The sequence below is a fragment of the Lynx rufus genome, unplaced genomic scaffold (assembly GCF_022079265.1).
Source record: "Lynx rufus isolate CCGP_SWC_20201006 ecotype Redwood Valley unplaced genomic scaffold, mLynRuf1.p SCAF_8, whole genome shotgun sequence".
Taxonomy (NCBI): domain Eukaryota; kingdom Metazoa; phylum Chordata; class Mammalia; order Carnivora; family Felidae; genus Lynx; species Lynx rufus.
In genome coordinates, this window is record NW_025814896.1 from 61,143,010 (window position 1) to 61,170,155 (window position 27,146).

At 38.1% G+C, this 27,146-nt stretch overlaps 1 protein-coding gene and 1 pseudogene across 1 annotated transcript in view; one reads left to right on the forward strand and one right to left on the reverse strand.

The window, feature by feature from the left end:
* The window catches only part of TSGA10 (testis specific 10), a 165,311-nt gene that overhangs the window by 98,754 nt on the left and 39,411 nt on the right, over positions 1-27,146 (forward strand). The gene's annotated exons all lie outside the window — the stretch shown is intronic.
* On the reverse strand, positions 9,605-10,725 carry LOC124503812 (heterogeneous nuclear ribonucleoprotein A1-like; annotated as a pseudogene).

The window sequence follows — 27,146 nt, forward strand, 5'->3', positions numbered from 1 at the left end:
TTTAATTTACTCTTTTGCTAGTTTACTTAGGTAGAAGCTTATATTCTTAATTTTAGATCTTTTTTTCTCTTCTAACATATGCATTCAGTGCTATAAATTTCATGTAAGCACTGCTTTCACAGCATGCCACAAATTTTGACAAGTTATATTTTTATTTTATTTTATTAAAATATTTAAAAATTTCTCTTAAGATTCTTCTTTGACTCATGTGTTATTTAGAAGTGTGTTATTTGATTTCCACCTATTTTGGGATTTTCCAGCTATCCTTCTGTTAATAATTCCTGATTCAATTTTGTTGTGAGTAAAGAACATATTTGGTATGATTTTTATTTTTAAAAGTTTGTTAAAGTGTGTTTTATAGCCTATATGTGGTTTGCCTTAGTGAATGTTTGAGATTAAGAATGTGTATTATGCAGTTACTGAATTAAGTACTCTAGAAATGTCAGTTAAATCTAGGTGATTGGTGGTGTTTGGTTCAACTATATATTTTATGAGTTTCTGCCTACTAGATATGTCAGTTCCATATAGAAGGGTATTGCAGTCTCCAACTATAGGGGTGGATTTGTGTGTCTCTCCTTGTCATTCTATTATTTCTTGCCTTACAAATGTTGACATATTCTCTTGTTAGGTGCATATACATTACAAATGGTTATGTCTTTTTTTTCTTCATTGCCAACTTTATTTTTTATTAACTTTTTAAAAAAATTAATTTCAGTACAGTTAACATACAGTGTTATGTTAGTTTCAGATGTACAATATAGTGATTCAACAATTGTATACATTACTCAGTGCTCATCATGATAAATGTACTTTTAATCCCTTCAACTGTTTTACCTATCCTCCCTCCTATCTCCCCTCTGGTAACCCTCAGTTTGTTCTCTATACTTAAGAGTCTGTTTTTTGGTTTGTCTCTTTTGTTGTTGTTCATTTGTTTTGTTTCATAAAGTCCACTTATGAGTGAAATCATATGGTATTTGTCTTTCTCTGACTGACTTATTTTACTTAGCATTATACTTTCTATCTCCATCATGTTGTTGCAAATGACAAGATTTCATTCTTTTTTATGGCTGAGTAAGATTCCATTATATATGGAGAGAACTAGAAATAGAAGCAGAAAGAAAAGAAAGGAGACAGAGAAAGAAAGAAATAAAGGAAAGAAAGAAAGAAAAAAGAAAGAAAGAAAGAAAGAAATCATCTTCTTTATCCATTTATCCTTTAATGAACACTTGGGTTGCTTCCATAATTTGGCTATTGTCAATAATAGTTCAGTAAACATAGGGGTGCATGTATCTCTTTGAATTGGTGGTTGTGTATTCTTTGGGTAAATACCCAGTGGTGGAGTTACTGATCATATAGTAGTTCTATTTTAATTTTAATTTTAATTTTGAAGAAACTCCATACTATTTTCCATAGTGGCTGCACCAGTTTGCATTCTCACCAACAGTACACAAGGGTTCTTCCTCCAAATCCTCACTAGTATTTATTGTTTCTTGTGTTTTTGATTTCAGCTATTCCAACAGGTGTGAGGTGATAGTTCATGGTGATTTTGATTTGCATTTGCCTGATGATTACTGATGTTGAGTATCTTTTCATGCGTCTGTTGGTCATCTGTATGTCTTCTTTGGAGAAATTTCTATTCAGGTCCTCTGCCTATTTTAATTGGATTATTTGTTTTTTGTTGTTGAGTTGTATAAGTTCTTTATATACTTTGGATACTAACCCTTTATGGGGTATGTCATTTCCAAATATCTTTTCCCATTCAGTAGGTAGTCATTTAGTTTTGTTGATTATTTTGTTTGCTTTGCAGAAGCTTTTTATTTTTATGTAGTCCCAGTAGCTTAATTTTGCTTTTTGTTTAGTTTTCCCAAAACCATTTGTTGAAGAGATTGTCTTTTTCCCATTGTATATTCTTGCCTCATTTGTCAAAGATTAATTAACTATATAATTATTGGTTTATTTCTGGGTTCTCTATTCTGTTCCATTGATGTATGTGTCTATTTTGGTACTGGTACCATACTGTTTTGCTTACTATAGCTTTATAGTATATCTTGAAATATGGGGTTGTGATACTTCCAATTTTGTTCTTTTTCATAATTGCTTTGGCTATTCTTTTATGGTTCCCATAACATTTTACGATTGTTTATTCTAGTTCTGTGGAAAATTATGTTGATATTTTGGTAGGATTGCTTTGGGTAGTATGGATATTTTAAAATATTGGTTCTTCCAGGAGAACCTGAGTGGCTCAGTCAGTTAGGCATCTGACTTTGGCTCAGGTCAAAATCTCGTGGTCTGTGAGTTCAAGTCCCACATCAGGCTCTGTGCAGACAGCTCAGAGCCTGGAGCCTGCTTCGGATTCTGTGTGTGTGTGTGTGTGTGTGTGTGTGTGTGTATGTGTGTGTGTGTGTCTTTTTCTCTCTGCCCCTCCCCATCTCCCTCTCTCTCTCACAAAATTAAATAAACATTAAATATATATATTGGTTCTTCCAATCCGGGATAATGGAATATGTTTCTATTGGCTTATGTCCTCTTAAATTTCTCTCATCAGTGTTTTATAGTTTTCAGAGTACAAGTATTTCACCTTCGGGGTTAATTTTATTCCTAGGCATTTTATCATTTTTGGTGTAGTTGTAAATGGCATTCTTTTCTTTTCTTTTTTTAAAGTTTATTTATTTGGAGAAAGAGAGCATGAATGGAGGAGGGACAGAGAGAGAGGGAGAGAGATAGAATCCCAAGCAGGCTCCACACTGTCAGCACAGAGCCTGACATGGGGCTTGAACTCATAAACCACAAGATCATGACCTGAACCGAAATGAAGAGTCAGATGCTTAACAACTGAGTCACCCATGCACCTGTAGAATTATTTTCTTAATTTCTCTTTCTGCTACTTGATTATTACTGTATAGAAAAGTATATATATATATATAGTGTCATGTCATCTGAAAATAGTGAAAGTTTTACTTCTTCCTTACCAATTTGAATGCCTTTTATTCCTTTTTCTTGTCTCATTGCTGTGGCTAGGTCATCTAGTATTATGTTGAGTAAAAGTGGTAAGAGTGAACATCCTTGTCTTGTTCGTGATCTTAGGTGAAAAGCTCTCAGTTTTCACCATTGTGTATGATGTTAGCTGTGGGTTTTTCACATATGGCCTTTATTATGTTATATGTTCCTTCTGAACCTACTTTGTTGAGGGTTTTTATCATGATTAAATGTTGTATTTTGCCATTTGCTTTTTCTGCATCTATAAAGGTGATCCATGTGTTTTTTTTTTCTTTCTCTTGTAGAAGTGATATATCACATTGATTGATTTGCAAATATTGAACTACCCTTGCATCCCAGGAATAAATACCACTTGATCATGGTGAATGATTTTTTTTATTGTATTGTTGGATTCAGTTTGCTAACACTTTGTTGCAGATTTTTGAATCCATGGTTATCAGATACATTGGCCTGGAGTATTCTTTTTGTAGTGTCTTTATCTGGTTTTGGTATCAGGGTCATGCTAGCCTCATAGAATGAATTTGGATGCTTTCATTTTTCTATTTTTTAAAATAGTTGGAGAAGAATAGGTATTAACTCTTCCTTAAATGTTTGGTAGAATTCACCTGGGAAGCCATCTGGTCCTAGACTTTTGTTACTTGGGAGTTTTTTGATTACTGAATCAATTTCATTGCTGGTAATTGGACTCTTCAAATTTTCTATTTCTTCCTGATTCAGTTTGGTAGTTTTTATGTTTCTGGGAATGATCCATTTCTTCTAGTTTGTTGAATTTGTTGGCTTATAATTTTTCATAATATGTCATAATGCTTTGTATTTCTGTGGTGTCAGTTGTTATTTCTCTTTCATTTCTGATTTTATTTAGTCCTCTTTTTCTTGGTGAGTTTGACTTTCAGTTAGCTGGTTTTGGTGATCTTTCAAAGAACCAGTTCCAGGTTTCATTGCTCTATTGTTTTTTTAGTTTCTATTTCATGTATTTCTTGACTAATATTTATTTCCTTCCTTCTGGTTTAGGGAATTTTGTTTTTTCTTCTTTTTCTAGCTCCTTTATGTGTAAGGTTAGTTTGTTTATTTGAGATTTTTCTTGCTTCTTCAGGTAGGCCTGTATTGCTGTAAACTTCCCTTTTAAAACAACATTTCTACATCCCAAAGATTTTGGACCATTTTTTTTTCATTTTCCTTTTTCTCTATGTATTTTTTTTATTTCCTCTTTAATTCCTTGGTTGACTCATTCATTGTTTGGTAGCATGTTATTTAAACTCCATGTATTTGTGTTTTTTCCAGATTTTTTTCTTATGGTTGATATTTAATTTCATAGTGTTGTGGTCAGAAAACATGCATGGTATGACTTCAATCTTTTTGAATTTGTTGAGACTTCTTTCATGGTCTCATATATCATCTATTCTGGAGAATGTTCCATGTGCATTTGAAGGAATGTGTATTCTACTGCTTTAGTATGGATTAATCTGAAGATATCTGTGAGGTCTATCTGGGCCAGTGTGTCATTCAAAGTCACTGTTTCCTTTTTGATTTTCTGTTTGGATGACCTATCCATTGGTTTAAGTGGGGTGTTAAAGTCCCCTACTATTACTGTTTTACTATCAATTACTTCCTTTGTGTTTTTTTATGTGCTGCCTTATATGTTTGAGTGCTCCATATTGGGTGCAATAATATTTACAATTGTTATATCTTTTTGTTGGATTGTTCCCTTTGATTATGTAGTGTCCTTCTTTGCCTCTTGTTATAGTCTGTTTTAACATCTATTTTCTCTGATGTAAATATTGCTACCCTAGCTTTCTTTTCACTTCCATTTGCATAATAAATGTTTCTCCATCCCCTCCCTTTCAATTTGCAGGTGTCTTTGGATTTGAAATGAGTCTCTTGTAGGCAGCATATAGATAAGTCTTACTTTTTTTATCCATTCTGTCACCCTTTGCCCTTGATTGGAATGTTTAGCTCATTCATATTCAGAGGAATTATTGATAGGTATGTACTTATTGCCATTTTATTACTTGTTTTATGGTTGTTTATGCCATTCTTCTCTGTTCCTTTCTTCTCTTGCTCTTTTCTCACAGTTTGTTCAGTTTCTTCAGTGATATACTTGGATTCCTTTGTCTTTATTTTTTGCATATCTGTTACTCATTTTTGTTTCATGGTTACCAATAAGTTTGTATATACCATCTTCTGTTTATAGCAGTCTACATTAAGTTGATGGTCACTTATGTTTGAACCCACTCTTTTCTCCTCTGCCCTGCAATGTTTTAGATACTTGGTGTCATACTTCAAAATCCTTTTAATTTGTGAATCCCTGACTGATTTGTATAGGTATACTTATTTTCACTCCTTTTGTGCTTCCTACTTTTCTTACTCCTGCTTATGGTATTTCCTTTACCCTAAAGAATCCTCTTTAACATTTTTTTGTAAAGCTGGTTTACTGGTCATGAATTCCTTTAACTTATTCTGGGAAAGTCTTTATTTATCCTTCTATTCTCCTTCCTGGATAGAGTATTATTGGCTGAAGATTTTTTCCTTTCAGCAATTATATCATGCCACTGCCTGCAGTTTCTGCTGAAGAATCAGATAGCTTTATGGAGTCTTCTTTGTATGTAACTATTTTCTTTTCTCTTGTTGCTTTAAAAATTCTCTGTTTATCACTACTTCCTGCCATTTTAATGATTATGTGTCTTGGTGTGGAACTCCTTAGGTTGATTTTGTTGCAGGCTCTCTGTGCCTCCTGGATCTGGATTTCTGTTTCCTTCCCCAGATTTGGGAACTTTTAAACTATTATTTCTTCAAATAAAATTTTTGCCCTCTCTTCTCTCTCTCTTCTCTTCTGGGATTCCTACGATGTGAATGTTATTATTCTTGATGATGTCACTGAGTTCCCTAAGTCTATTTTCATATTTTATTATTATTTTTCTCTTTCTTGTTCAGCTTAATTGCTTTCCATTTCTCTGTCCTCCAGGTCACTGATCTGTTCTTCTGGTTCCTCTAGTCTACTATTTATTTCATCTAGTACATTTTAAGTTTTATTTATTGAGTTCTTCATCTCTGATTGGTTCTTTTTTAAGTTTTCTGTTTCTTTATTGAGGGTCTTACTGAGGTCCTCCACTTTTTTCTCAAGTCCAGTAAGTATCTTTATGACCATTATTTTAAATTCTTGATCAGGCATATTGCTTATCTCTGTTTTGTGTAGGTGTTTTGCTGTGATTTTTGTCCTATTCTTCCATTTGGAACATTTTCTTGTCTCCTTATTGTGTATGTTTCTGTGTGTTAGTAAAGTCAGTTTTGTCTCCTGCTCTTGAAGAGGTCCTGTGGTGCCCTACAGTGCAGTGTCCACTGTTCACTAGAACCTGGTGCTTCAGGGGTGTCTCTTATGTGTGTTGCATGTACTCTGCTGTTGTGACTGAACCACTTTTACCTTCAGTCCTATTGTCTGCAACGGCTCACTTTACTGTGGACAGGGGTTAGTCCCTATATGTTGTTAGTGGGCCAATTGGGGCCATCTTGGACTTACGTTGAGTCAGACTAGGTGTTTGATAGAGATGCAGTAGCACCAAACTGCAGGGTGCTTTCCCTATTTTGTCTCCTGAGAAGCTTTTGTTAGTGGGTAAGGCCTGCCCTCAGACTAGATATCTGTCCCCAGCCTGTTGCTGGGGCCCCAGCTGGACTTGTGTGTTTGGTTATCTTTCCCTCTTTCCCAGGCAGGAGTCACTTGGGAGTAGTGGTGGCCCCTGTCAGGGATGCTTGCCCACTATCAGGCTTGTGGCACTGCTTTGGATCGGCTCTGGCCAAGAGTATATCAAAGTTGGCAGGACCACAGAGAAACAGGGGTCAGGGCGGGTGGTGGTAGCAAGGTTTGCATTGGAGGGGGTGGATTTTCAGAACTGCTCAAGTCAGAAGTATGGTATGGTGTTAGCAGCACTGGTTTCTACAGATGTCTGTGTGCCTAGGCTGGGGGCAGGGGAGGGAAATGGTGCCCACCAGCTCCTTTTTCCTGGAGAAGTCTCCCAAAGATCTCCATCACATGTCCTTAGATTAGTAAACCATCTCCCATATACCCCAGGTGTTTTTCAAACTGCTGCTTCAGTGCTGTATTTCTGCTGGGCCATTTGTTGCGCTGTGTCTTTGAGGGCAGGGACTCAGTTTCTTTTTGCCCTTCCAGCTCTCCCAGATCCAAGCCTGCTGATTTTTAAAGTTCCAAGGGTTAAGTCCTGCTGATTGTAAGAACTTAAAAAATTTGGCCCTTCTGGTTTTCAGAGCCAGATGTTATGGGCTTCGTCTTTCCTGCATGGGCTCCCCAGTGTGAGAGTCTATTCCTCTCTCCTCTCTGCATTCACAGCATTCCTCCCTCTAACAGAGAGCCCCACAGGTCGTTTAGCTTCCGATCATGTCTCTGCCCTTCCTACACTTTTCCTTGTGGCCTCTTCTCTACATTTAGCTGTGGAGAGTCCATTATGCCAATCTTTGGGTCATTTTCTGGGTTATTTACACTGATGTGTGTGTTACCTAGTTGTATCTATGGAACAAGGTGTGCTTAGGGGCTTCTTACTCCTTTATTTTCCCCAGAAGTCACAGATTGTTAGGCCTTGATAAATTAAATTTTTATAGTTCTGTAATGCCTCCTTTTTATCTCTGATAAGTTTCCTTTCTCTGAAATCAGCTTTGTCTGAAATTAATATAGTTCTTCCAGCCTTCCTTTGATTAGTGTTATCTTTTTTTTGCATCTTTATATTAAAGTGAGTCTCTTGTAAATAAATATATATATAGTTGGCTTTTTCCCCCCTCACTCTGATGTTCTGCATTAAAAAAAAATTTTTTTTTTGAGAGAGTGAAAGCATAAGTTGGGGAGGGGCAGAGGAAGAGGGAGAGAGAGAATCTTAGGCAGGTTCCATGCCCAGTGCAGTGGAGCCTAATGCAGGCTCAATCTCATGGTCATGAGATCATGACCTGAGCTGAAATCAAGAGTTGGACACCTTACTGACTGAGCGAACCAGGTGCCTCTAACATTCTGTGTTTTAATTGTGTATATGTCCATTCGCATTTAAAGTGATTATTGATATGGTTGGATTAATATTTACCATATTTGTAACTATTTTCTATTCATTGTTCTATTCTTTGTTTCTTTTTTGTATTCCACTCATTTGTTAGCCTTTATGGTTTTAATAGAGCATTTTTTTTAAATAGAGCATTTTATATGATTCTGTTTTATCTCTTGTTAGCATATCAATATAGTTCTTTTTCTTTTCTTTTCTTTTCTCTTTTTGTAAGTAGGCTTCACACCTAGCACTGAGCCCAGTGCAGGGCTTGAAATTTTGACTCTGACACCAAGACCTGAACTGAGATCAAGAGTTGGCTGTTTAACCAACTGAGTCACCCAGGCACTCCAATATAGTTCTTTTTAAAAAACTTTTTTAAGTGGTGACCATAGATTTTTAATATACACTTAGAACTAAGTCCACTTTTAAACAACACTTTACAAGTGTAGGGATAATGCAGGTATCTTGAAATAGAGTGTTTGAAAATCTTTTCTCTTATTCTTTATAACATTGCTGTCAATCATTTTATTTATTCATAAGGTATAATTTTCCAATATATTGTTGCTATTATGTTGAACAAACTGTTATCTGCTAGGTCAGTTAAGAATAAGAAAAGTAGGGGCGCCTGGGTGGCGCAGTCGGTTAAGCGTCCGACTTCAGCCAGGTCACGATCTTGCGGTCCGTGAGTTCGAGCCCCGCGTCGGGCTCTGGGCTGATGGCTCAGAGCCTGGAGCCTGTTTCCGATTCTGTGTCTCCCTCTCTCTCTGCCCCTCCCCCGTTCATGCTCTGTCTCTCTCTGTCCCAAAAATAAATAAACGTTGAAAAAAAATTTAAAAAAAAAAGAATAAGAAAAGTAAACGATTTTATTTCACTTTCGCTTATTCTTTTTCTGTTTTCTCTTCCTTAATTGACATAGATCTCAGTTCCTAACATATATCCTTTTCCTTCTCTGTGAAAATTTTCTTTTGACATTTCTTCTAAGGCACATCTACTAGCAACAAATTCATTTTGGTTTTGTTTGCCTTAGAAGGTCTATTTTTTCTTCACTTTGGAAGAATAGCTTTTCTAGATATAGAATTCTAGGTTGGTGGGATTTTTCCTTCAATACTTCATTTATTTATTTATTTATTTAATTTATTTATTTAATTATTATTATTTTTTTTTTTTTTAAATTTTTTTTTTCAACGTTTATTTATTTTTGGGACAGAGAGAGACAGAGCATGAACGGGGGAGGGGCAGAGAGAGAGGGAGACACAGAATCGGAAACAGGCTCCAGGCTCTGAGCCATCAGCCCAGAGCCTGACGCGGGGCTCGAACTCGCGGACCGCGAGATCGTGACCTGGCTGAAGTCGGACGCTTAACCGACTGCGCCACCCAGGCGCCCCTTATTTAATTATTTTTTTAAAAAAGACACATTTATTCAGCGTCATGATCAGACTATTACATTTAGCAATCAACAGCATGGGTGCAAAAAAAAAAACCTACATTAAAACCCTTTGTTGGAATGCTTTACACTTTCCACAGAACAGAAACTAACCTGTTATACAATTAGTCACAAATACAGTCCTCGAGCCCATATACATGAGTATTGTCTAAAACATGTCTTCTTTGTAGCAGCTAGGCCCTGCCACCACTGTGCTTGGCTGAGTTCACAAATCTGTTGTAACCTGTAGCTTCCCTGTCACTTCTCTGGCTTTCCTCTCCTGCTAAGCTTTGTTTCCTGGCAGTAATTAAAACCTTCTCCCACTGCCATAGCTACTGCTGCTGCTGGAACTGCCATAGCCACCTTGGTTTTGTGGTTTGGCAAAGTATTGGCCTCCACCACCATAGGGGCCAGAGCTTCTGCCTCCAAAATTTCCTCCTTTCATGGGTCCAAAATTTGAAGATTGATTGTTGTAATTGCCAAAATCCTTATAGCTTCCACCACCTCCAAAGTTGCTTCCATCGTTACCAAATCCGTTATAGCCATCCCCACTGCCATCATATCCACCACCACCTCGACTGCCGCCAAAGCCACCTTGCCCACTGAAGTTTCCTCCACGGCCAAAGTTGTCATTCCCACCAAAACCACCTCCACGACCACCACCAAAGTTCCCAGAACCACTTCAACCTCTTTGGCTGGAAGAAGCGCTAGCCATCTCTTGCTTAGATAAAGCTTTCCTTACTTCACAGTTGTGGCCATTCACAGTATGGTATTTTTGAATGACAATCTTGTCTACAGAGTCATGGTCGTCAAAGGTCACAAAAGGAAAGCCTCTCTTTTTGCCACTGCCTTGGTCAGTCATGATTTCAATCACTTCAATTTTCCCATACTGTTCAAGATAATCTCTTAGATGATGTTCCTCAGTGTCTTCTTTAATGCCACCATAAAAATCTTTTTCACAGTTAAGTGGGCACCAGGTCTTTGAGAATCTTCTCTCGAGACAGCCCTCTTTGGTTCCACAACTCTTCCATCCACCTTGTGTGGCCTTGCATTCATGGCTGCATCCACCTCTTCCACAGTAGCAGAGGTGACAAACCCAAAGCCTCTGGAGCGCTTGGTGTTTGGATCTCTTATTACCACACAGTCTGTAATCGTTCCCCATTGCTCAAAATGGCTCCTCAGACTCTCATTGGTTGTTTCAAAGCTCAAACCTCCAATGAAAAGCTTCCGCAGCTGTTCAGGCTCTTTGGGAGACTCTGACTTAAACATGACGACGGTGGGAGGGGAGACTTTCACGATGCTTACTCCGCAGCGTCCACAGGCAGAAAGGACCTTCAATACTTTAAATATTTTACTCCATTCTCTGCTTGTGTGCATGATTTCTGAAGAGAAGTCCTGTAATTCTTATCCATGTTCATCTATAGGTAATGTGAGTTTTTCCCTTTGGCTTCTTCAGGATTTTATCTTTGCATTTTATTTTCTGCAATGTGAATACTATATGCTTACATGTAGACTTTTTGCCACTTGGTGTTCTCTGTGTTTCCTGGATTGTTGGTTTGGTGTCATTAATTTTTGCAATTTGTTATTATTTATTTTTTTTAACATTTATTTATTGTTGAGAGACAGACACAGAGTGTGAGCAGGGGAGGGGTAGAGAGATGGGGAGACACAGAATCTGAAGTAGGCTCCAGGCTATGAGCTGTCAGCACAGAGCCAGATGCGGGGCTTGAACTCATGAACTGTGAGATCACGACCTGAGCTGAAGTCGGTCGCCCAACCAACTGAGCCACCCAGGCGCCCCTGTTATTATTACTTTAAATATTTCTTTTGTTCCTTTCTTTCTTACATTTCTGATAGTTTCATTATGTGTGTATTATACCTTTTTAAATTGCCTTAAAATTTTTGGGGGCCCCTGGGTGGTTCAGTCAGTTGGGCATCTGACTTTAGCTCAGGTCATGATCTTGCAATTCATGAGTTCAAGCCCTGCATCAGGCTCTGTGCTGACAGCTGAGAGCCTGGAGCCTGCTTCAGATTCCGTGTCTGCCTCCCTCTCTCTCTACCCTGCCCCCACTCACACTCTGTCTCTCTCTGTCTCTCAAAAAAAACAAACAAGTAAAATGTCAAAAAAAATTAAAAACAAATTGTCTTACAATTTTTGAAGATTTTCTTCCTCTTTTTCCTTTATATTTTCTCTTTGAATTTCAGTTTGGGAATTTATATTGGATTTTCAAACTCACCAGTTTGTTCATAAGCTGGTTCCGGTCTGATGGTGACCCCATCAAAGGCCTTCTTCATTTCTGTTACAGTGCTTTTGATTACTAGCATTTCCTTTTAAGCTCTTAAGAGTTTCCACCTCTCTGTTTACATTACCCATCTGTTCTTGTATGTTGTCCAGTTTTTCCGTTACAGTCCACAGAATACTGATTGTAGTTATTTTATATTCCTTGTCTAATAATTTCCAAATCTCTGCATATACAAGTCTTACTCTGTTACTTTCTTTGTCTTCTCAGACTATGTTTTTTGCCTTTGAGTATGTCTTGTAACTTTTTTTTGAAACCAAATATGTTGTATTGGGTAAAAGTTACTGAGGTAAATAGGTCTTTAAGAGTGAAGTTTTATGTTTATCTGTGAGTTAGGTTGTGATTACCATTTGCTGTAACTGTACATGTCAAAGCTAAATTTTTCTCTTGTTCTTTTTGTTTTCTCTATTGTCTTTGGGTTCACTTAGAGACTTCTTAAACAGAGTCTGAACCTTGTAGTTCTTTCAACTGTAATCCCTTGTTATTACACAGGAGGCTTGTCAATGTGGTAGTAAGTTGTGGGTGGAGGAGAAGCATTCTATAATCCTATGATTAGGTCATAGTCTTTCAGTGGGCTTGTGTCTCTGGGATGTGACCTTCACAAGTATTTCTCAGCCTTTTTTTCTTTTCTTCTTTTTTTTAATGTTTATTTATTTTTGAGAGAGAATCAGAGTACGAGCTGGGGAAGGGCAGAGAGAGAGGGAGACACAGAATCCGAAGCAGGCTCCAGGCTCTGAGCTGTCAGCATAGAACCCTATGTGGGGCTTGAACTCACAAACTATGAGATCATGACCTGAGCTAAAGTCAGACACTTAACTGACTGAGCCACCCAGGTGCCCCATCCTTTTTATTTTTCTTAGGTGATATGGGAAAGCTGAAGAGTATCTTGAGTTAGGTATTCCATTCCTCCACATTGATTAGGCTCTGTTCAAATCATGGGTATGCTCTGAAGAAATCATCTCCCTTGAGGGCAGACCTTTGTCAAGGAGAACAGGATGCTCTAGGATTATTTCAAAATGGCTACTTTTCTCCTCACTTTGCCATAAGCATGTGAGGGTTTTTCTCTGAAAATTTGTTGGGTTCTTAGAGATGAAAATAATGAAAATGTGGGGGCTTCCCTAAAGCTGGGACCCCAGGAGGTTTTATCTCTCAAGCTAGTCTATGCTCACTCTCCCAATAAATAGTCAGTTACTGCATGTGGCTAGCTTCAGTGTCACTTTCTGTTCCTGGTAAGCTGTGATTCTCTGTACTTACCTTTATCTGCATTTGGGGGAGTAGTGGTTTGTTCTATGTTCTTAATTCTTTGATTGATCAAAGAAGAGTTTTTATTGTCAGATTTTCAGCTTTGTTTCATCTTGTGAGGTTGGGAGTCATGATTTCCAAGCTCTTTGCATGCTGGAACAGAAACCAAAATGCTATTTGTTTATATCTTTAGTGACTTGTTAGATTCTTTTAGTGAAGTCTGTTCCTCCCCTTCTCCTTGCAATATGAAGCCTCTGATGTTTCTCAAAAGGGGCAGCCTTGGGTATGTTCACAGTTACCCTGGAATGACTATGGTTTTGGTGAGTCCTTTTTGATTATCTTGCTTCCAGACTACATTCAGCTGTTAAGCTCCATAAATTCTTGGCTGTTTGTTTTATTGTTTTCAACAGTGCCCTCAAGCATAAATTGATTCACATACTGATTCAAGTAAATTTGGGTTCCATTATAGGGATAGGGTTTTAGTTCAGTATTTGAGTTTTTCTGACCTGAGAATGCTCTTCTTAGCAGCCTCGTTCCTTGATTCTCTCTGGTAAAGTAGCTGACCTATGGTTTATTTTATATCTATAAAGAGTTTACCATTGTTCTGAATTTCTTTTCGCCATATCCTCCAAATCTTTTCACCAGACCCTTCATTCTTGAGACTGTCCTGGGCTTGAACTTCCCCACAGTCTATTAAAAATGAAGGAAATCCCAGGGCACATGGGTGGCTCAGTCAGTTAAGCATCCAACTCTTGATTTCAGCTCAGGTCATGACTTTAGGGTTCGTGAGTTTGGGCCCTGCATCTTGGGGTTCTCTCTGACTCCCTCTCTCTCTGCCCCTCCCCTGCTCACTCTCTCCTCTCAAAATGAATAAATAAACTTAAAAAAAGTTTTAAAAACAAATGAAGGAAGTCCCTTTGGAAGAACTTAGGAACCTCCTGTTTTATGGCCTCCCTCTCTTCACGGGCACAATCTCTGAGCCATGGCTCTCAAGCTTCTATGAAGACAGTGGTGCACTTCTCTTTGAGTGGCATGCCTACTTTAGGATCTAGGCACTTGGTAGGGATGGTGGAAAGTGTGGCTGTAGCCTCTGGTCTTATTGTCATGCATCTGCAAGTATGGAACCCCCTATTTACGAAAAACCTGTGTCAAGGAGAATCAGAGGCATAGTATTCTTACTAAGCCACAAATAAGATAGAACTGCAAGCCTGTATGTAAAGAATGGGCATAAGAAGGGAGTCCCCATTTCCTAGAAATACTTTCCAGGAACTTAGCCTTTTAAACAAATAGCTTGAGATGGGATGAGAAAAGCTGATATCCTGTCTCTCCTGGAAAGATAGTTTAGTTCCTGACCAGGTACTGAGGGGAGAGGAAGCACTGTTCTTGGATGCATCCCATCTGTAGTGGATTTTCCTTTATGCTTAGCTGGGAGTAAGGAGGGAATAGGTCATAGTTCAGATGCCGCAGACTTTCACTGTTCCTAGTTTTAGTTAGTTTTCTTGAAAATGTTACCTCATCTACTATATGTCCTTAGGACCCTTTCCAGAACCTATTTAAAGACAAGGTAAAGTTGGTTTTTTATAATTTTCACTAATTTCTCTAGGGAGTGATTCTGCCACACTGCCATGCCAGAAGTGGAATCTTTACCTTATACAGTTGATATGTTTTAATTTTATTTTATGTGAATATAATTTTCTAATTACTCTTATGTTATTTTGTACCATTTAATTTTAAATATTTGGAGATTAAATAAATATCTTTCCAGTTATTGATTTTTCAGTCTTTTGTATTAATTGAGGCTTTGTTATGTACAATGTAATCATCTTACTGGATGTTCCATGTACACTTAAAAGGAAAGTGCATTCTTTTCTTTAGGATGAAATGTTCTATAATTGTCAATTGGGTCAAGTTTTTCAATTCTTGTCCTACTGAATCTCTATTTACTTGTTCTACCACTTATTTAGAGAAGAGTATTGACATCTCCAACTGTATTTGTGCATTTGTATTTCTTCTTTTATTTATATCATGTTAGTTCATGTATTTGAAGGTATGTTTTTGATATATATAGATTTAGGGTTATTATTACTTCATATATATATATGTATATATATATATATATTTTTTTTTTTTTAATTTTTGAGAGAGAGAGAAAGACACAGAGTATGAGCAGGGAGGGGCAGAGAGAGAGAGAAGGAGACACAGAATCCGAAGCAGGCTCTAGACTCTGAGCTGTCAGCAGAGAGCCTGATGCGGGACTCAAACTCGTGAACCATGAGATCATGACTTGAGCTGAAGTTGGATGCTTAACTGACTGAGCCACTCAGGTGCCCCAGGGTTATTTTTACTTCTTAATGAATTCATCCCTTTACCCATTATAATGTTTCTTATCCTGTAGTATAGTTTATGAAATATTAATATAACCACTTCAGCCTTCTTAGGATTATTTTTTGAATGGCATATCTCTTTCCATGCTTTTGTTTCTAATTTTTCTATGTTTTTATGTTTAAAACATATTTCTTTAAACAGCATATGGTTGGATCTTGCTTTTTGTAGCCAATCTTACAATAGCTGTCTTTTAGTTGTAGTGTTTAGACCATTTACATTAATGTAATCATTAACATAGTTGTGTGTAAGTTTACCATGTTATTTTCTATTTGTCCCATTTTTTGTTTCTTTTTTATTATTTTTCTGCCTTCTTTTTTCCCCCACATTTTGAGAAAAAAAATTGACATACATTGCTGTATAAGTTTAAGGCATGGTGGTTTGATATATATGTGAAATGATTACCACAATAGGTTTAGCTAACATCCATCTTCTCATATAGATACAATAAAAAGAAAAAAGAAAAAAATCTCTTTGTGATCAGAACTCATAGGATTTACTCTCTTAACAGCTTTTCTATGTATCAGAATTACCTATAGTCATCATGTTGTACATTATATCCCTTGTACTTATTTATCTTATAACTAGAAGTTTATACCTTTTGAACACCTTCCTTCTATTTCCCTTCCCCCTAACCTCTGTTTCTGGTAACTGTAAGTCTAATTTTTTTGTGAGTTTGTTTGTTTTTAAGTTCCATACATAAGTGAGATCACACAGTATTTCTCGTTATATGTCTGACTTAGTTCACTTAGCATAATTCTTTCAGGGTCTATCCATGTTGTTGCAAATGATAGGATTTTCTCATTTTTTTAAACATTTATTTATTTTTGAGAGAGAGAATGTGTGTGTGAGTCGGGGAGGGCCAGAAAGAGGGAGACAGAAGATCACAAGCAGGCTCCATCCAATGAGTGCAAAGCCTGACACAGGGCTTGAACCCACAAACCATGAGATCACGACCTGAGCCGAAATCAAGAGTTGGCTACTCAACAAACCGAGCCACCCAGGTGCCCCATTTTCTCATTTTAATATTTCTGTGTGTGGGTGTGCGTGTGTGTATATGTATGTATGTGTACCACATTTTCCTTCTTTCTTTATCTTCCCACAGACACTTAAGGCATTTCTATATCTGCACTATTGTGAGTAATGCTGCAGTGAACATGAAAGTATAGATATCTCTTCAAGATAGTGATTTTATTTCCTTCAGATATATACCCAGAAGTGGGATTGCTGGATTGTATGGTAGTTCTAATTTTTTGAGGAACCTCCAACTGTTTTCCATAGTGGCTGTACCAATTTACATTCCTACCAACAGTGCATGAGGGTTCCCTATATGTATATCACAACTTGTTGTGATAAGACTATGTCTTAGCTATCGTAAATAATATTGCAATAAACATGGGGGTACAGATATGTTTTTGAGTTAGTGTTTTCATTTCCTTTGGATATATATTCAGAAGTGGTATTTCTGGATTATATGGTAGTTCTATTTTTAATTTTTTTCCTCCATTAAAAAAAGTTGAACTATAGTTGACACACAATGCTACCTTAGTTTCAAGTGTACAACATAGTGTTTTGACAACCTGTATGTTATGCTATGCTTACCACAAGTGTAGCTACTATCTGTCACCATCCAATGCTACTACAATACTATTGACTATATTCCTTGTGCTATAACTTTTAAACCCATGACTTGTTCATTCCATAACTAGAAACTTATGCCTCCCAGATCCCATTTTGCCTAGCCCTCCATCTCCTCCTCTGCCATGACAACCGCCAGTTTGTTTTTGGTATTTATGGGGCTGTTTAAGTCTTGTTTGTTCATTTGCTATGTTTTATAGGTTCTACATGTAAGTGACATCATATGGTATTCGTCTTTTTCTGTCTGACTTATTCCACTTAGCATAATACCCTTTAGGTCCATCCATGTTGCAAATGTCAAGATTGTATTCCTTCTTATGGCTGGGTAATATTCCACTGTATTTATCTACCATATCATCTTTTTTTTATATGAAATTTATTGTCAAATTGGTTTCCATACAACACCCAGTGCTCATCCCAAAAGGTGCCCTCCTCAATACCCATCACCCACCCTCTCCTCCCTCCCACCCCCCATCAACCCTCAGTTTGTTCTCAGTTTTTAACAGTCTCTTATGCTTTGGCTCTCTCCCACTCTAACGTCTTTTTTTTTTTTTTCCTTCCCCTCCCCCATGGGTTCCTGTTAAGTTTCTCAGGATCCACATAAGAGTGAAACCATATGGTATCTGTCTTTCTCTGTATGGCTTATTTCACTTAGCATCACACTCTCCAGTTCCATCCACGTTGCTACAAAAGGCCATATTTCATTTTTTCTCATTGCCACGTAGTATTCCATTGTGTATATAAACCACAATTTCTTTATCCATTCATCAGTTGATGGACATTTAGGCTCTTTCCATAATTTGGCTATTGTTGAGAGTGCTGCTATGAACATTGGGGTACAAGTGCCCCTATGCATCAGTACTCCTGTATCCCTTGGGTAGATTCCTAGCAGTGCTATTGCTGGGTCATAGGGTAGGTCTATTTTTAATTTTCTGAGGAACCTCCACACTGCTTTCCAGAGCAGCTGCACCAATTTGCATTCCCACCAACAGTGCAAGAGGGTTCCCATTTCTCCACATCCTCTCCAGCATCTATAGTCTCCTGATTTGTTCATTTTGGCCACTCTGACTGGCGTGAGGTGATACCTGAGTGTGGTTTTGATTTGTATTTCCCCGATAAGGAGCGACGCCGAACATCTTTTCATGTGCCTGTTGGCCATCCGGATGTCTTCTTTAGAGAAGTGTCTATTCATGTTTTCTGCCCATTTCTTCACTGGGTTATTTGTTTTTCGTGTGTGGAGTTTGGTGAGCTCTTTATAGATTTTGGATACTAGCCCTTTGTCTGATATGTCATTTGCAAATATCTTTTCCCATTCTGTTGGTTGCCTTTTAGTTTTGTTGGTTGTTTCCTTTGCTGTGCAGAAGCTTTTTATCTTCATAAAGTCCCAGTAATTCACTTTTGCTTTTAATTCCCTTGCCTTTGGGGATGTGTCGAGTAAGAGATTGCTACGGCTGAGGTCAGAGAGGTCTTTTCCTGCTTTCTCCTCTAAGGTTTTGATGGTTTCCTGTCTCACATTCAGGTCCTTTATCCATTTTGAGTTTATTTTTGTGAATGGTGTGAGAAAGTGGTCTAGTTTCAACCTTCTGCATGTTGCTGTCCAGTTCTCCCAGCACCATTTGTTAAAGAGACTGTCTTTTTTCCATTGGATATTCTTTCCTGCTTTGTCAAAGATTAGTTGACCATACTTTTGTGGGTCTAATTCTTGGGTTTCTATTCTATTCCATTGGTCTATGTGTCTGTTTTTGTGCCAATACCATGCTGTCTTGATGATTACAGCTTTGTAGTAGAGGCTAAAGTCTGGGATTGTGATGCCTCCCGCTTTGGTCTTCTTCTTCAAAATTACTTTGGCTATTCGGGGCCTTTTGTGGTTCCGTATGAATTTTAGGATTGCTTGTTCTAGTTTCAAGAAGAATGCTGGTGCAATTTTGATTGGGATTGCATTGAATGTGTAGATAGCTTTGGGTAGTATTGACATTTTGACAATATTTATTCTTCCAATCCATGAGCAGGGAATGTCTTTCCATTTCTTTAAATCTTCTTCAATTACCTTCATAAGCTTTCTATAGTTTTCAGCATACAGATCCTTTACATCTTTGGTTAGATTTATTCCTAGGTATTTTATGCTTCTTGGTGCAATTGTGAATGGGATCAGTTTCTTTATTTGTCTTTCTGTTGCTTCATTGTTAGTGTATAAGAATGCAACTGATTTCTGTACATTGATTTTGTTTCCTACAACTTTGCTGAATTCATGTATCAGTTCTAGCAGACTTTGGTGGAGTCTATCGGATTTTCCATGTATAATATCATGTCATCTGCAAAAAGCGAAAGCTTGACTTCATCTTTGCCCATTTTGATGCCTTTGATTTCCTTTTGTTGTCTGATTGCTGATGCTAGAACTTCCAGCACTATGTTAAACAACAGTGGTGAGAGTGGGCATCCCTGTCGTGTTCCTGATCTCAGGGAAAAAGCTCTCAGTTTTTCCCCGTTGAGGATGATGTTAGCTGTGGGCTTTTCATAAATGGCTTTTATGATCTTTAAGTATGTTCCTTATCCCGACTTTCTCAAGGGTTTTTATTAAGAAAGGGTGCTGGATTTTGTCAAAGACCTTTTCTGCATCGATTGACAGGATCATATGGTTCTTCTCTTTTTTTTTTGTTAATGTGATGTATCACGTTGATTGATTTGCGAATGTTGAACCAGCCCCGCATCCCAGGAATGAATCCCACTTGATCATGGTGAATAATTCTTTTTATATGCCGTTGAATTCGATTTGCTAGTATCTTATTGAGAATTTTTGCATCCATATTCATCAGGGATATTGGCCTGTAGTTCTCTTTTTTTACTGGGTCTCTGTCTGGTTTAGGAATCAAAGTAATACTGGCTTCATAGAATGAGTCTGGAAGTTTTCCTTCCCTTTCTATTTCTTGGAATAGCTTGAGAAGGATAGGTATTATCTCTGCTTTAAACGTCTGGTAGAACTCCCCTGGGAAGCCATCTGGTCCTGGACTCTTATTTGTTGGGAGATTTTTGATAACTGATTCAATTTCTTCGCTGGTTATGGGTCTGTTCAAGCTTTCTATTTCCTCCTGATTGAGTTTTGGAAGAGTGTGGGTGTTCAGGAATTTGTCCATTTCTTCCAGGTTGTCCAATTTGTTGGCATATAATTTTTCATAGTATTCCCTGATAATTGCTTGTATTTCTGAGGGATTGGTTGTAATAATTCCATTTTCATTCATGATTTTATATATTTGGGTCCTCTCCCTTTTCCTCTCCCTGGCTAGAGGTTTGTCAATTTTGTTTATTTTTTCAAAAAACCAACTCTTGGTTTCGTTGATCTGCTCTACAGTTTTTTTAGATTCTATATTGTTTATTTCTGCTCTGATCTTTATTATTTCTCTTCTTCTGCTGGGTTTAGGCTGCCTTTGCTGTTCTGCTTCTATTTCCTTTAGGTGTGCTGTTAGATTTTGTATTTGGGATTTTTCTTGTTTCTGGAGATAGGCCTGGATTGCAATGTATTTTCCTCTCAGGACTGCCTTCGCTGCATCCCAAAGCATTTGGATTGTTGTATTTTCATTTTCGTTTGTTTCCATATATTTTTTAATTTCTTCTCCAATTGCCTGGTTGACCCACTCATTCGTTAGTAGGGTGTTCTTTAACCTGATGCTTTTGGAGGTTTTCCAGACTTTTTTCTGTGGTTGATTTCAAGCTTCATAGCATTGTGGTCTGAAAGTATGCATGGTATAATTTCAATTCTTGTAAACTTATGAAGGGCTGTTTTGTGATCCAGTATATGATCTATCTTGGAGAATGTTCCATGTGCACTCGAGAAGAAAGTATATTCTGTTGCTTTGGGATGCAGAGTTCTAAATATATCTGTCAAGTCCATCTGATCCAATGTCTCATTCAGGGCCCTTGTTTCTTTATTGACCGTGTGTCTAGATGATCTATCCATTTCTGTAAGTGGGGTGTTAAAGTCCCCTGCAATTACCACATTCTTATCAATAAGGTTGCTTATGTTTATGAGTAATTGTTTTATATATTTGGGGCTCCGGTGTTCGGCGCATAGACATTTATAATTGTTAGCTCTTCCTGATGGATAGACCCTGTAACTATTATATAATGTCCTTCTTCATCTCTTGTTACAGCCTTTAATTTAAAGTCTAGTTTGTCTGATATAAGTATGGCTACTCCAGCTTTCTTTTGGCTTCCAGTAGCATGATAAATAGTTCTCCATCCCCTCACTCTCAATCTAAAGGTGTCCTCAGGTCTAAAATGAGTCTCTTGTAGACAGCAAATAGATGGGTCTTGTTTTTTTATCCACTCTGATACCCTATGTCTTTTGGTTGGCGCATTTAATCCATTTACATTCAGTGTTATTATAGAAAGATATGGGTTTAGAGTCATTGTGATGTCTGTATGATTTATGCTTGTTGTGATGTCTCTGGTACTTTGTCTCACAGGATCCCCCTTAGGATCTCTTGTAGGGCTGGTTTAGTGGTGACGAATTCCTTCAGTTTTTGTTTGTTTGGGAAGACCTTTATCTCTCCTTCTATTCTAAATGACAGACTTGCTGGATAAAGGATTCTCGGCTGCATATTTTTTCTGTCTAGTACACTGAAAATCTCGTGCCAATTCTTTCTGGCCTGCCAAGTTTCAAAAGAGAGATCAGTCACGAGTCTTATAGGTCTCCCTTTATATGTGAGGGCACGTTTACCCCTTGCTGCTTTCAGAATTTTCTCTTTATCCTTGTATTTTGCCAGTTTCACTATGATATGTCGTGCAGAAGGTCGATTCAAGTTACGTCTGAAGGGAGTTCTCTGTGCCTCTTGGATTTCAATGCCTTTTTCCTTCCCCAGTTCAGGGAAGTTCTCAGCTATTATTTCTTCAAGTACCCCTTCAGCACCTTTCCCTCTCTCTTCCTCCTCTGGGATACCAATTATGCGTATATTATTTCTTTTTAGTGTATCACTTAGTTCTCTAATTTTCCCCTCATACTCCTGGATTTTTTTATCTCTCTTTTTCTCAGCTTCCTCTTTTTCCATAACTTTATCTTCTAGTTCACCTATTCTCTCCTCTGCCTCTTCCATCCGAGCCGTGGTGGTTTCCATTTTGTTATGCATTTCGTTTAAAGCGTTTTTCAGCTCCTCGTGACTGTTCCTTAGTCCCTTGATCTCTGTAGCAAGAGATTCTCTGCTGTCCTGTATACTGTTTTCAAACCCAGCGATTAATTTTATGACTATTATTCTAAATTCACTTTCTGTTATATTATTTAAATCCTTTTTGATCAGCTCATTAGCTGTTGTTATTTCCTGGAGATTCTTCTGAGGGGAATTCTTCCGCTTGGTCATTTTGGATAGTCCCTGGAGTGGTGAGGACCTGCAGGGCACTTCCCCTGTGCTGTGGTGTATAACTGGAGTTGGTGGGCGGAGCCGCAGTCAGACCTGATGTCTGCCCTCAGCCCACTGCTGGGGCCACAGTCAGACTGGTGTGTGCCTTCTCTTCCCCTCTCCTAGGGGCGGGATTCACTGTGGGGTGGTGTGGCCTGTCTGGGCTACTTGCACACTGCCAGGCTTGTGATGCTGGGGATCTGGCGTATTAGCTGGGGTGGGTAGGCAAGGTGCACAGGGGCAGGAGGGGCAGGCTTAGCTCGCTTCTCCTTAGGTGATCCACTTCAGGAGGGGCCCTGTGGCAGCGGGAGGGAGTCAGATCCGCTGCCGGAGGTTTGGCTCCGCAGAAGCACAGAGTTGGGTGTTTGCGCAGAGCGAGCAAGTTCCCTGGCAGGAACTGGTTCTTTTTGGGGTTTTGGCTGGGGGATGGGCGGGGGAGATGGCGCTGGTGAGCGCCTTTGTTCCCCACCAAACTGAGTTCTGTCCTCCGGGGGCTCAGCAGCTCTCCCTCCCTTTGTCCTCCAGCCTTCCCGCTTTCCGAGCAGAGCTGTTAACTTATGACCTCCCAGACGCTAAGTCGCGCTTGCTGTCGGAACGCAGTCTGTCAGGCCCCTCCGCTTTTGCCAGCCAGACTCGGGGGCTCTGCTTGGCCGGCGAGCCGCCCCTCCGCCCCAGCTCCCTCCCGCCAGTCCGTGGAGCACGCACCGCCTCGCCGCCCTTCCTACCCTCTTCCGTGGGCCTCTCGTCTGCACTTGGCTCCGGAGACTCTGTTCTGCTAATCCTCTGCCGGTTTTCTGGGTTATTTAGGCAGGTGTAGGTGGAATCTAAGTGATCAGCAGGACGCGCGGTGAGCCCAGCGTCCTCCTATGCCGCCATCTTCCCTCTGAGCCTCTACCATATCATCTTTATCCATTCATCTATTGATGAATTTGTGGATTGCTTCCGTATCTTGTCTATTGTGAATAATGCTGTACTAAACATAAGGGTGCATATGTATTTCCAAATTAGTGTTTTTCTTTTCTTTGGGTAAATACCAAATAGTTGAATTACTGGATCATTTGGCATTTCTATTTTTAATTTTTTTGAAGAAACTTCATACTGTTTCCCACAGTGGCTGTACCAATTTAAATTCCTACCAACAGTGCATGAAGGTTCCTTTTTCGTCACATCCTCAGTAACACTTGTTGTTTTATTGTTTTTTTATTTTTTATTTTTTTAATGTTTATTTTTGAGAGAGACAGAGTGTGAGTGGGGAAGGGGCAGAGAGAGAGAGGGAGACACAGAATCTGAAACAGGCTCTAGGCTCTGAGCTGTCAGAACAGAGCCCGCTGCGAGGCTTGAACTCGGAATAGTGAGATCATGACCTAGGCTGAAGTCGGACGCTTACCCACTGAGCCACCCAGGCACCCCTGTTGTTTTATTGTTTTATGTTTTTTTTTAATTTTAGCCATTCTGACAGGTGTGAGGTGATATCTTTATGGTTTTGATTTGTATTTCCCTGATGCTTAGTGACGTGCATATTTTCATGTCTGTTGGCCATCAATATGTCTTTTTTGGAAAAAGTTCTATTCAGATTCTGCCCATTTTTTAATTGGTTTATTTGTGGGTTTTGTTATTATTGTTGTTGTTGAGTTGTATAAGTTCTTTATATATTTGGGATATTAATCCCTTATCAGATATATATATATGTGTGTGTGTGTGTGTGTGTATATATACATATATATATATATACACACACACACATATATGTATATATGTATATACATATATACATATATGTATGTATATATATCTTTTGGAAAAGAAAACATTTAATTGTCATTTTTTCCCCTTTTATTTCTTTTTTCTATTTTTTTACTTTACATCCAAATTAGGTAGCATATAGTACAGCAATGATTTCAGGAGTAGATTCCTTAGTGCCCCCTTACCCATTTAGCCCATCCCCCCTCCCACAACCCCGCCAATAACCCTCAGTTTGTTCTCCATATTTATGGGTCTCTAATGTTTTGTTCCTCTCCTTGTTTTTATATTATTTTTGTTTCCCTTCCCTTATGTTCATCTGTTTTGTCTCTTAAAGTCCTCATATGAGTGAAGTCATATGATATTTGTCTTTCTCTGACTGGCTAATTTCACTTAGCATAATACCCTCCAATTTCATCCACGTAGTTGCAAATGGCAAGATTTCTTCCTTTTTGATTACCGAGTAATGCTCTGTTGTATATATATACCACATCTTCTTTATCCATTCATCCATTGATGGACATTTGGGCTCTTTCCATACTTGGGCTATTGTTGATGGTGCTGCTATAAACATTGGGGTACATGTGTCCCTTTGAAACAGTACACCTGTATCCCTTGGATAAATACCTAGTAGTGCAATTGCTGAGTCGTAGGATAGTTCTATTTTTAATTTTTTGAGGAACCTCCATACTGTTTTCCAGAGTGGCTGCACCAGCTTGCATTACCACTAGCAGTGCAAAAGAGATTCTCTTTCTCCACATCCTCCCAACATCTGTTGTTGCCTGAGTTGTTAATGTTAGCCATTCTGACTGATGTGAGGCGGTATCTCATTGTGGTTTTGATTTGTGTTTCCCTGGTAATGAGTGATATTGAGCATTTTTTCATGTGTTTGTTGGCCATCTGGATGTCTTCTTTGGAGAAGTGTTTGTTCATGTCTTTTGCCCATTTCTTCACTGGATTGTTTGTTTTTGGGGCATTGCGTTTCATAAGTTCTTTATAGATTTTGGATACTAACCCTTTATCTGATATGTCGTTTGCAAATATCTTCTCCCATTCCATCAGTGGCCTTTTAGTTTTGCTGAATGTTTCCTTCGCTGTGCAGAAGCTTTTTATTTTGATGAGGTCCCAGTAGTTCATTTTTGCTTTTGTTTCCTTTGCCTCCAGAGACATGTTGGGTAAGAAGTTGCTGTGGCTAAGGTCAAAGAGGTTTTGCCTGCTTTCTCCTCGAGGATTTTGATGGCTTCCTGTCTTACATTTAGGTCTTTCATCCATTTTAAGTTTATTTTTGTGTATGGTGTAAGAAGGTGGTCTAGGTTCATTGTTCTGCATGTCGCTGTCCAGTTTTCCCAGCATCACTTGCTGAAGAGACTGTCTTTATTCCATTAGATGTTGTTTCCTGCTTTGTCAAAAATTAGTTGGCCATATGTCTGTGGGTCTATTTCTGGGTTCTCTATTATGTTCCATTGATCTGAGTGTCTGTTTTTGTGACAGTACCATACTGTCTTTATGATTATAGCTTTGCAATACAGCTTGAAGTCCGGGGGTTTTCAGTATGTATAGTATCATGTCTTCTGTAAATAGTGAAAGTTTTACTTCTTCCTTACCAACTTGGTAGCCTTTTATTTCTTTTCCTTATCTGATTGCAATAGCTAGGATTTCCAATACTGTATTGAATAAAAGTGGTGAGAGTGGACATCTTTTCTTATTTCCTATCTTAGAGAAAAAGCTCTCAATTATTCACCATTGAGTATGATATTAGCTATGGGTTTGTCATATATGGTTTTATTATGTTGAGGTTTGTTACCTGTAGACCCACTTTATTGGGAGTTTTATCATGAATGGATGTTGAATTTTGTCAAATGCTTTTTCTACATCTATTGAGATGATCACATGGTTTTTCTCTTTCATTTTTTTAATGTGGTGTGTCACATTGATTGATTTATGAATATTGAACCATCCTGGTGTCCCCAGAGTACGTCATAATTGATTGTTGTGAAGGAGCCTTTAACGTATTGTTGAATGTGTTTTGGTAATATTTTGTTGAAGATTTTTGTATCTGTATTTATCAGGGTATTGGCCCTTAGTTTTACTTATTTATTTACTTTTGTAGTGTCTTTGGGTTTCATATGAGAGTAATGCTGGCTTTGTAAAATGTATTTGGAAGCTTACCTTCCTCTTCTACTTTTTGAAATAGTTTGATGACAATAGGTATTAACTGTTCTTTAATTGTTCGGTAGTATTCACCTGTGAAGCCATTGGTCATGGACTTTTTTTGTTGGAGTGTTCTGATTACCAATTCAGTTTTGTTAATAGTAGTTCTGTTCAGATTTTCTACTTCTTCCTGATTCAGTTTTGGAAATTGTATATTTCTAAGAATTTATACATTTCTTCTAATTTGTGCAATTTGTTGACATGTAGTATTTTATAACAGACTTATTATCCCTTGTATTTCTGTGGTGTCAGTTTTTACTTCTCTCTTTCATTTCTTGTTATTTACTTGGGTCTCCTTTTTTTCTTGAAGAGTCAGACTAAACGCTTTTCAAAATACCAGCTCTTAGTTTTATTGATCTTTTTATTGTTTTTTAGTTTCTATTTCATTCATTTCTGTTTTGATCTTTATTATTTCCTTCCTTCTAGTAACTTTGGGCTTTGTTCTTTTCCTAGTTCCTATAGATCAAAGGTTAGGTTGTTTATATGAAATTATTCTTGTTTCTTGAGGTAGGCCTGCATTACTGTAAATTTTCCTCTTAAAACTAATTTTCCTGTGTCCTGAAGATTTTCAACTGTTGTGCTTTCACTTTCATTTGTCTTGAGGTGTTTTAAAATCTCTTTGATTTTTTTTTGTTGTTGTTGTTGACTCATTTGTTATTTAGTGGAATGTTGTTTTAGCACTCACATTTTTTGTGGGTTTGTGTTTTTGTTTGGTTGGGGTTTTTTTAATTTAGTTTTTTTTTTCTTTAGTTTTTTTAGTTACTTCTGGTTTCTTACCATTGTAGCCAGA